We start from the raw sequence: 11527 nt of genomic DNA, 5'->3' as shown, positions 1-11527 counted from the left end.
GTTTTACTTCACATAATCATAAAAACATTTTCTCCAACATGGTAGGGGAAACATTTTACTCCTCTTGGATTTGGTGACTGTTTGGTTCTTGATGCTAGTTGACTTTCACTAATTAAATGTTTAATGAGAATTGTGACTTTGACTAAGGAAATTGTTATGAGTTTTCTCTAACTATTTTTAACAACTAAGAAAAGTCTAGGTAATCTCAAGCTTTATGGATTACTATAGACAAATTAAGGATTTAAAACAAGTATTGCACCATTGGATTCTAATGATATGTTCATCAAAGTCAAAGTGAGGAAACTTTAAGTCAACCATCTTTCTCTTATTGATTTTACATCAAACTCTTGTTTTTGTTGAATTTTCCATTTAAATCTTAGTTTAATTCTAGTTTTATAACAAGTATTTAAAAAGAACAAAACCCCCATTTTTACTTTTATTTTCATTTTACAAGTATCTTTGCAAATATATTTTCATTGAGTAACAATTTGAGCCGATCTCTGTGGATTTGACCCCTTTACCACTATACACTATTTTAGTGTAAAAGATTTAGGGTTATTAATTTTGTTGATCTCGACAACCACCATCAACCCTAGTTTGAGGATCTATGTTTTCACTATTTGACATACAAGCATTGAACACAAAACCTAGAAATGCTTGCATGCATCTAATAATTTCGAAATCAACATAAGAAAGATTAGATCACATACCTTTATTGCTATATAGTAATAACAATGATTCCTTGAAGATCTTGAGCTTTGAGAACAAGTACCACAAGTGTAGTACCTCTAATGGCTCACAAACACACTATGGCAAGATGATGATTATGATAGAGAGGAGAGAGAAGATACTTGCTCAGAATTTCGGCTCTTTTAGGGTTTCTTGGAGGTGCACGAAATCATGAGGGATGGGGGGGGGGGGGGGGGCTATTTATAGTTGAGGCAACTAGGGTTTTGAGGTGGGAAACCCTAATCCCTTAGCTTATGGCCTAAGCAACCTATGAACTCCCTTCCTTAAGGCTTGGATGAAATCCTCTAGAATATTCTAAGGATTTTCGGCCCTCCTCAATAAGGGTGATCTAAGAGCTCAAAACCATAACTGTCAAATAATTGCAAAACAACCCATATACTTTTAATCAGTTCCTTTAATCCCATAATTAATTCCAAATTAATTTCTGATTAAATACTAATTAATAATATGATTTCTAATTAATATTTTATTCTCATAACATATTAATAAATCATTTTATATACCAATTTATTATTCCAAATAATAAATTCAACCCCTATCTCCAATAGTCATCCTGTCTAGTTGCTAGTGTGAAGATAACCCAAAAGGACCATGCTACTATCAAATCAAGTACATACCAATTATAGTTATGCGCTTAGACACCTAATCTAACACAACACACATAAATCGATTTCCAGAACGAAACCTATAAATTGGATGTATGGGTTTTCTTTTGAGTTCCAGAAAAAGATTTAGATTTATGAGTGTGTGTGTTTGTTCTTAAGCACTGTGTGTGTGTTTTGAATAACAAACAAAAAAAATATGGAGAGAGCGAGAGTAGGTATGCACGAGTGTATGTCTGTTCATGAATGGATGTAGAATTTTGATTAAAAGGGAACTTTGATTAGGAAATGGAGAAAATGAAATGTTCTTCTTAGATATATGTGTGTGTGTTTGAGAGAGAGAGAGAGAGAGAGAGAGAGAGAGAGAGAGAGAGAGAGAGAGAGAGAGAGAGAGAGAGAGAGAGAGAGAGAGAGAGAGAGAGATGAGCCCTATATTTGAATTTAATAAAACATTAATTAAATACAAGAAAAACCTAAAAAAGTATCATAAGGATAATTTGGTCTTTTTAGTTTTTCAATGGACAAAAAACACAACAAAACTAACTCAAAATGACTACGAAGCCAAAAAAATCGAGGCTTTGACTAAATCTCGGAAAAAAAAATGCATATCATAGTGACCATTTTTACAATTATGTCATTTTTTATTTTATTTAAAGATCATTATAAGGAGTAACAAGTCTTTGTTCTTTTTCTTTTTGTTTTATATTTTGAGCACTGTTGGTTGTTATCCATGAAAAATAATTAAACAACTAAACATAACAAATAATAGTTAAACAAAAAAAAATACAATCCAACAGTTAAACAAAATTGTCTATTCGTGATCATTGTCCATATGATGCAAAGTGCTATAAAAAATAAATAAACAAATTGGAAAAAGAAATTAGGCATTTTAATCAAAATATCATAAATTAAAACAAGAAAAGTTTCACTCTTTCACAATCAGAATATTAGAAACCCAAACATTTAAGGTGCGAATGTATATAAAGAATTGTTTTATTCTTTTAGAAAATGTTTTCAGAAAATAGAGTTAAGTTTTTAACGAAAATTTTAGAAAATATATTTGGTTAACCGGTGGAGTTTTATTTTCGTTTTAGAAATTAAAAATCTTTTAGAAAACTATAAAAATTATCTTTCCAATGTACACAAAATTTGGAAAAGAGAAACTTTTCATTTTTTTTTTTTTTGATTTTTTTTAAACTGATGTAACCAAACACGAATGGATCCATATAATCTTACTATCTCAGATTTTCATCCAATCAGAAAACCATCTCGGTCAAAACAAGCACGCCACACAAAACATCCCACTTTAAAAGGAACTAGATTAACCCACACCATGGGATTGCTGATGGCACGAGTAACCTTTGAGTTGATAAGGTTTCGTAAATCGTTCACATGAAAAGATCTCGAGATAACTTGGATTTCCAAGAGTTTGGACTTTTGGATAAATGAATAGAAGAGATAAGCCCAAACATTAGGTGGCTCTTGCTAAGAGAAGATTGAATGTGCCGAACACATATTGTCAATTATGCAGCAATGATGATGATGATACTTATCATGTTCTAGTGAAGTGTCCGTCCTCGAAGCCCGTTTTGGAATGGATTTTTAGATGGTGCAATATCCAGATGAATCATTTCAATTCGGTCACGGAGTGGTGAGTTTTGCTACCCAATGGGGTCGGCGTCCTAAAAAGCGTAAAATTCTCCTTGCTATTATATACGGTTTCCTTTGATGCGGCTGGAAGGCTATGAATGATAAGATTTTCAATAATTTTAAGATCTCCCTAATGGTTTTGACGCGGCTGGAAGGCTATGAATGATAAGATTTTCACTTTGGTGTTTAATTGGGTGAATTATAAGGGTAATTCAGAAATTGTAAATAGGGAGTTTGGAGTTGTAACCCTTTTAACATTGTATAATTGTTTGTTTTTATTTCACCCTGTCTTTTTCTTTTAGGCAGGGGCTAATATGTTTTCTGCCGTTTCAAAAAAAAATCATCTCGGTACTCACCAACTTCAGTTCTTGAATCATAAATAATGACTACTTCTTTGCTTCACAATCTGAATACACTACAATGATCGTACACTATGCAGACGACAATTTTAAACTTTGTCCAGACGACTTGTCGTCGCTAAAGCCTATACCGACGATATGTGGTCTGTAAAAAGTCGTCAGTATAGGTCCGTCGGTAAAAGTCGAAAATGTCGTCAGTACATGTGTCTTCGGTATATCATAGTCAGTCCAGACGACATGTCGTCTGCAAAGGGTCGTCGGGATTGATTTTCGAGGAAATAAGAAAAAGTTTTATTCGGACCCTATAGAGACGACTTGTCGTCGGCAAAAGTGTGACGCTATAGAGACGACTTTTCGTTAGGATAAGTGAGACCTATAGAGACGACTTGTCGTTTGGAAAAGTGAAAACCGTTTTTACTGTTGGCGCGCTATACCGACGACATGTCGTCTCTATATCCTTTTATTTTTTTTAATATCTTCCACATGTTTTGTTATATATACCATTTAAAACAAATCCAAAAGGGATATTTGCAGAATAATATAAACATAAGATAGCATACCATTAAAATCCAAAAACACTTAATAAACATAACTTAGCATTCAAATTCTACTACATAACAAAAAAACAAAAAAAAAACAAGTTTTTAACAAACATTGTTGTCATTACCATTCTAGTTCTCCTCCACCTCATCATCATCATCGCCACCATCATCAACATCATCAAACAAAATAACAAAAAAAAAACAAGTTTTTAACAAACATTGTTGTCATTACCATTCTAGTTCTCCTCCTCCTCCTCATCATCATCATCATCACCACCATCATCAACATCATCATCATCATCCTTCGCGAGTTCATTTGATGTTTCGGGGTTATTTTGTGGAACCATATTGGGATTAAACTGGAATTGTGGCATTGGTTGTGGTGGGAAGTTTGGAATGAAAGACGCGAACGTGTTATTAAACATTTGGTTCATTTATAGCATTTGTTGTTGCATGATTTGAATTTGTTGGGATAATAGGGGATTATCTGAAGATTGGGATGTGGAAGATTTGGAACGTTTGGTATGCTCATTTGGAAATAAATTATTGTTGATGCTTGGTTTCCTTCAAATTCCGCAAATATGCCCACCTTTCTCATCGAGGGCACGAGCAAGGCATTGTTCTTCATTTAACTTTCGTTCTCCCCGAGTTGTGATTGCATCACCATCTTCTCTTGTTGAATGTTTTCCTAAAATAAAGAAAACAATAAAAATACATTAATTAAAAAAAAATAACTAAACTTATACACTAAAATAATAATATTATACCTTAAAGTAACTAAAATAATAATAACATATTTATCTAACAACTTATTAAATTTGTTTATTACTTACCCAAACTACTTCTGCTTGTGGTGTACACCAACCCCAACTTTCTTTAAATCGCATTTGTCTCCAACCGTCGATATGTTGCGGGTCTTCTCCTCTTTCTCTCTATAATAATCCAAAAACAATTAATATATTTATATAAGTGTTAATAAATTTTTTATAAAATACAAATAAATTTAATTACCTCCTCACGTCTTCTGTCTGCATATGTTCTACTTCCATGAGCACTCATAATTTGAAGTTTGGACCTGCTTTCTTTACCTTCTTTGCACTGCTTCCTATAACTCTCATCCAAAAAAGAAGATCGATCATGTTATTCCAAGTTTCGTCGTCCATATCATCCGGTGGAGTTTGTCTTGCACATTCCTCATCATCATATCCACCAACAGTATCAAAATAATCTTTCACGTCATGTTTGTGTTGTTTATAAGCTCTTTGGCAGTCGCTCTGTACAGTCGCTCGAACGACTTCCTACAGATCTGTACCCCGATACATATCATGATTAAAATATGTCTACAATAAAAAAAATTTAATTAGTAAAAAAATATTTAAAAAGTATAAAATTTTTCACATATAAAAAGTATTTTGTACTCACTTCGATCTCAAGATACATAGTTTCATAGTAATGGAAAGGAACACGTCTCCAAGTCCTATAATGGAGTGGTACATAATTTGCCACAAAGTTTGAGATAAACCTTGTCAACATTTTTACATTTGTATTTATGAATCTATAGGTCCCCCCGACGCTATCAATTTCCACAGGTAAAGGTTGACCGTTGTGATTGAACTTTTTTCGCATATTTAAGCATCTTCCTTTTCCACGTCGACGCGCCGAGTTTGCTACATTGACACATAGAACTAAAAATTTAGAAATTTAAAACTTTAAAAATATATCCAATATATTTAAGAATTTCATGTAACTTACAAGATTGGCAACCCGCTGGTATCTTGCTTGCACGTTCATGTGGAGGTCGTTCCCCGCCGTCTCCTCCATGCCCCCTCGCAACATGTGTAGCCATCTGTTTAACAAATATTAGAAAATATACTAAAGATACTTTAAAAAAAATAATAAACAATTTTAAGCAATCAAAATGTATAACAACCGTAACATACCATCAATCAAAATCATCACTAGAACAATATACATGTACAACATCATCATTAATAAATTCGTCATCGTATATGAAATCATCATCATTATCTGAAGAGTACGTATCACCACCATCATCGTCATCATTAAATAAACTATCATCGTTTATAGTAGGAGCCACACTTGATTCACCATCATCATTATTATCTAAAAAGTACATATCATCACCGTCAACGGAGTATATATCATCATCATCATCACCTAAATCGACAGCCAAGTGAAAATCATTTGATCGAGTGTCATTCACCACACCTATCTCATTAACACCGATACTTGGATGATCCCAAAGTTTTCGATGATGAACATCTTCCACAACTCTCCAATTATTGTTTCGAGTAGGATCTTGGAGATAAAACACCTTTTTAGCTTGAGTGGCTAAGATGTATTGTTGATCGTCATACCATGTTTTACCGACATACCATTCATGACTGGTATCGATAACAACCATATTCTTTTTACTAATTAAACGTCCATTATTTAATGACGCATTGAACCGTCTACTCCTAATGTAAGAATGCCACTATTTTGAGTAGTTCGTTGGAGATCACAGCTAAGCACAACAAATCGAACACCATTTACTATGCAAACAGTGTAAGAAATTGCATCTAATGGACCATGTGCCAACGCCTTTAATTCGTTAGTACAGTCCAAAGGCGATTCTCTTTCAAGGCGATAAATCTATAAGGAAATATAATATTGTACATTTAAGTAATAATATAAATTAGTTTTATATTATAAATTAGAATATAAGGTACTTACCTTTCTTTTGAACCATGGAGGAAATTCTGTTTTCAAATCACTTTCAGGCGATTCTGATTTGAATTCGCTGGATGTGAAACAAAACAATTAGAATAGTTTGAAGATATGATAGCACTATCGAAAAAGTAGTTAATAGATCACAAAACTTACGATATGTAGCCTTTCAGCTCATCCTCATCGCAATTGTTTAGTACAATCCAATGCAATGATTTTTTGGCATCTTTACAAAGTTTGGCGAGCTTCTTAATGGACATCGGTCGACATTGTGATGAGAACACAATAAATTGCCTTTTTGGAAGGCCATGATCCTCATTTCTGTCAACAAGATTGAATTTGGTTTGCATACCCTCAAGATACATAGAGCAGAATGGCAAAGCTTCGTCTGCAACATAACCCTCTTCTATTGGGCTTTCTGGCTTGGCTTTGTTTCTGACACAATTTTTAAGTTTTTTCATGTATCTTTCAAAAGGATACATCCATCTCATGTGTACAGGCCCTCCAAGAATGGCTTCTTCAGGTAAATGAAGAATAAGATGAATCATGATGTCAAAAAATGCTGGAGGATATATCAACTCAAGATTGCATAGAATCTTCACCACTTCTTTTTTGACATTTCTCATGTCGTTAACATCTAATGACCGTGCACAAATTTTTTTGAAGAATGTACACATGTCAATGATTGTTGTTGAAACATTTTCTGGGAGAAATGCTTGAACCCCTATAGGCAGCAATCATTGCATGAGGATGTGATGATCATGAGACTTTAGCCCAACCAAATTTGATGCAGTATCATTCACCTTCTTATTAAATTTCGATCCAAAACCATCAGGTAGCCTCACTCCTTTAATGAATTGACAGAATCGTTGTCGATCAATTGGTTTAAAAGAGTAATCAGCATGTAGTAGTATTATTTTCTTCTTGTTGTCTTCCTTATTATTATTGACTTTCTTCCTCTTGTTGACTTTCTCTTTTGGCCATTAATCTGGCCGAATGCCCATATTTTTCAAGTCTTCTCTTGCTTCTTTTTTGTCTTTGGTTTTTTCATTATTCAATGCAATATTTACAAAACTCTCATCCACATTTTTCTCCACATGCATAAAATATATATTGTGTTTTAGCTCGAGGGAAGACCAATACTCAAGCTCAAAAAAGATACCGCGTTTCGTCCAATTCAACTCTTTTTTTCTTATTTCATCATTGTGCTTTCTTGTTGCACCCCCGTGCTCAGGATGTTTCCCTGGAATACGATCTGGGAGACAAGCCAATTGCTTTAATATAGTTGTATTACTGAATTGTCTTGGATGTGGCCTTTTCTCAGGTTGACCATTAAACAATAAACTTTGCCTCCACTTAAGGTTCTTATGCAAGAATCGTCTATGACCAACATAAGACATCTTTTTGGTGACATGAATGGAAGATGTGTCTGCGTTACAAGTACGACATGCTAAATAACCTTGACCGCTCCATCCAGACAAACTTCCATGCGCTGGAAAATCATTGACAGTCCATAACAATATCGCATGCATGTTGAATACGGTGTTGTTTGATGCATCTCTCATTTTATCTCCTTCGGCCCACAACATTTCACTACTAGAAAAACAGCCTTTTACGACGCTCATTGTGCGTCGTAAACGGCTCAGACGACGCGCAAATGCGCGTCAAGGAAGGCCCTGTCATAAAGAGAGACGACGCGCATTTACGACGCTCATTTACGACGCACAATTACGACGCGCGTTTACGACACGCAATGCGTATCAAGAAAGGCCCTGTCATAAAGGAAGACGACACGCATTCGCGTGTCGTAACCTTACGACGCGCATGTTAATGACACGCAATGCGTATCAAAAAAGCCCCTATCAAGAAAGGCCATGTCATAAATGAAGATGACACACATTTTTGCGTATCGTAATTTAAAATTTTTTTTTTTAAAAAAAATATTTATGGATTTACTTATTTTCATATTAAATTTGCATTTCATGTCACATAATGGAAAATAAAATACCAAATACAAATAATACAATGCATTGCACAAAAGTTAATGTTATACAAATAATCATTCCAATAGTAGACAAATGTAACATTTCAACATTTTTTATATAATTAACTAAATTATTAGCCAAATTTCCTAAAATACCAACATACGTTTCTATGAAGAGCATTAACACTATTCTTTTCCATCAAAAACTTCAAAACCTGCATAATTAATTTAATGTTTAACTAGATATTCGAGCTTTTAAAGCATTCATCTCCTTTTGACGATTTTGGACATGTTCTTCTTGTGCTTCCATATCTCTCTTAAGTTTACTGATTTCATCATTCAGTAGATTCTCCTATAATATAACAAAAGGAAACCATTTTATAGTTAAGATCTCACAAACATTATTTCCATTCATGTATATGTATATATGAATGTAATGATTACCTGTTTCAAGCTTATAGATATTGGAATCAAGAAATGATCATCTCTAAGATGACTAACAACATGAACCATTGAACAAGGATAACATTTTACATATTAGAGCACTTGGATGAAAGTATCACTAAATAACTAAAGTAAGAAAAAGTTACCATCTTGTGTAAGATCCTTAAATATTTGCATGAATTCAGTCTTAAGATGAGAAGGTTCCATAGTAACAGTAAATTTCCCCAAATTTGTAGCAGCAGATCTTCTAACCATTGGCATATCATCTTGACACAACTGACTATATACAAACCTCTAATATAAGTGTTCTTATCATTTCATAATGAAGTAATGCCTATAAAACCTACATACAATAAAAGGAACACTAAAAGCAACAAAAAACCTATTTTGCAAATATCTAAGATTAACAATAACTTACCTTCACTAGAACCATAAAGCACTTCAGCTGCAGAAAGCCGAGGTATTGCCATATATGAAGACATGTAAACAGAACTTGAACCATGCATTTGTGCAGCTTTATTCTTGGACACAAAGCTTGTCATCTTGTCATGCAACCGTACACTAGCCTGGCAATGCACGATTTATCAAAAAAAAATTCCGAATGCATCTGATAAGAACTAGAAGAAAGAAGCCCATGAGTCATACATCTGCTATATGTGAATGGTGAAGCTCTAGCCATACAGGATCAGATCCTCTAGAAGGACCTCTTTCTTTTCTGGAAGGCCACCTGTTTTGCTTGCAACCTAAGTAGTATAGTTACTTGATTTATAATAGCAAAATAACGGTATAAAAAAACTTGATGAACACTCCATGGCTAGAAACAGAGCCTAACCTCATGAAAATATTTATTCCCATCCATGTTAGGCATTGCATATGTAAGAGTTAAAATTATATGTAAGAGTTAACAAAAAACAACAAGTTAGGCATTGCATATGTAAGAGTTAAAATTATATATTGTGATCTGAAACACGCTCAGGGTAGCTTAAAGTCATTGCCACTTTGATAGGAACTCCAACCTAGAATAATAAATACTCCCATAAAAAAGAAAAAAGGGGAAGCAAGTGAGTGAGAGTGAGTGACCTCTGTAATCTTTAGATTAGGTTTAGGGGAGATAACTTTCCTTCCAGTATACTCAAAACGCTTCCCATATAAGTTTTTCCGAATATGCCCTTGCTTGCCTTTTTGGTGTTACTTCATTACACATTAAAACAAGAATAACAATGGATATACATGTGTATGGGTGTACTAATTGATATGTGTACACATCTACCAAGCTTATAATTGCAACATTAGAGATTGATTCTTATTATTATTACCTTGTGTGATTCTGCATCATCACCACTAATCTCGATAACCTGGGCTCCTGCTTTCTTGAATTTTTCATAAGAGTCTCTGAATGCACATGCCTAAAGATTGCATAACAAATATTGTTTATCTACTCATATACTTTCTAGACGAGAATCAACAATAATTTTTCCAAATATGTTTAAGCATCCAACATTAGCAGATGTAAGCTTCGAAAAGATCATTTCTTTAAGGATAACGACATGAGAAAATGTGATTCGAACCTGTTTAGTGCAACCAGGGGTTTCATCAGCAGGGTAGAAATAGACCATAATAGTGCATGAAACATAGTTTGGTAGACTAAGAAGTATTTGCGGCCCATACTATTTGGCCCATACTGCATGTCATACATTTAGAGCATTAAGCAACCATGTCATGTCAGATTAAAGTTTTACAAGTAAATAAAAAGAGAAGGAGTAGAGTAGACATACTGAATTATGTATTGATTGGGCTGAAGTTGATGACAAAGGTAATGCAGCTCCATGGGTGTTATGCAGAGTAGTTTGTTGCGTTGTTGTAAAAAATGACTTGATTCCAAATTCAGAGTCATTGTTTATCTCTGGTTGTAAAGATTAAAGATTAGGATCCCTTAATTTTATGTTTTATCAGCAAATTATGTAAAATAAATATTACCTCAAGAGTATAGTGCGAATTTGAATAGTGAGAATCCATTTATCTTTGTATATTGGTACATCCATTCAAGCTGCATAGAAACAAAATAGTATAAGAAAAAAGAAATTCCGAACAATTTAAATTCAAAAAATGATCGTTAGTATATTTTTATTCTCTCTTTTTTATTGTATTAAATTCTTATAACTTTTAAAACATATAATTTGCTCTCGTTTAATATATTACTTTACATGAATAATCAAAATACTTATGATATGTTACTTTAACTTTTCTTCTGCTGTCTCCAAAAAAAATGGGACATTGCAATGTAAATTAGTCAAAATTGTACCACAAACAATAGCTAGCTTATTAAAAACATTTTGACATATGAGTTTTTAAAGATTAATTAGCACACGAGTACCTTCCTCTTAGTAGCTCTGTTTCATTGCTGCAGAAAGAAAAAGAAAAAAAACTATAATAAGATTTTGCATCAAAAGGTCTACGTATTTACAT

This window comes from Lactuca sativa, chromosome 6, assembly GCF_002870075.4.
Source record: "Lactuca sativa cultivar Salinas chromosome 6, Lsat_Salinas_v11, whole genome shotgun sequence".
Classification (NCBI taxonomy): Eukaryota; Viridiplantae; Streptophyta; class Magnoliopsida; order Asterales; family Asteraceae; genus Lactuca; species Lactuca sativa.
Note: the sequence above shows the minus strand (reverse complement) of the source record.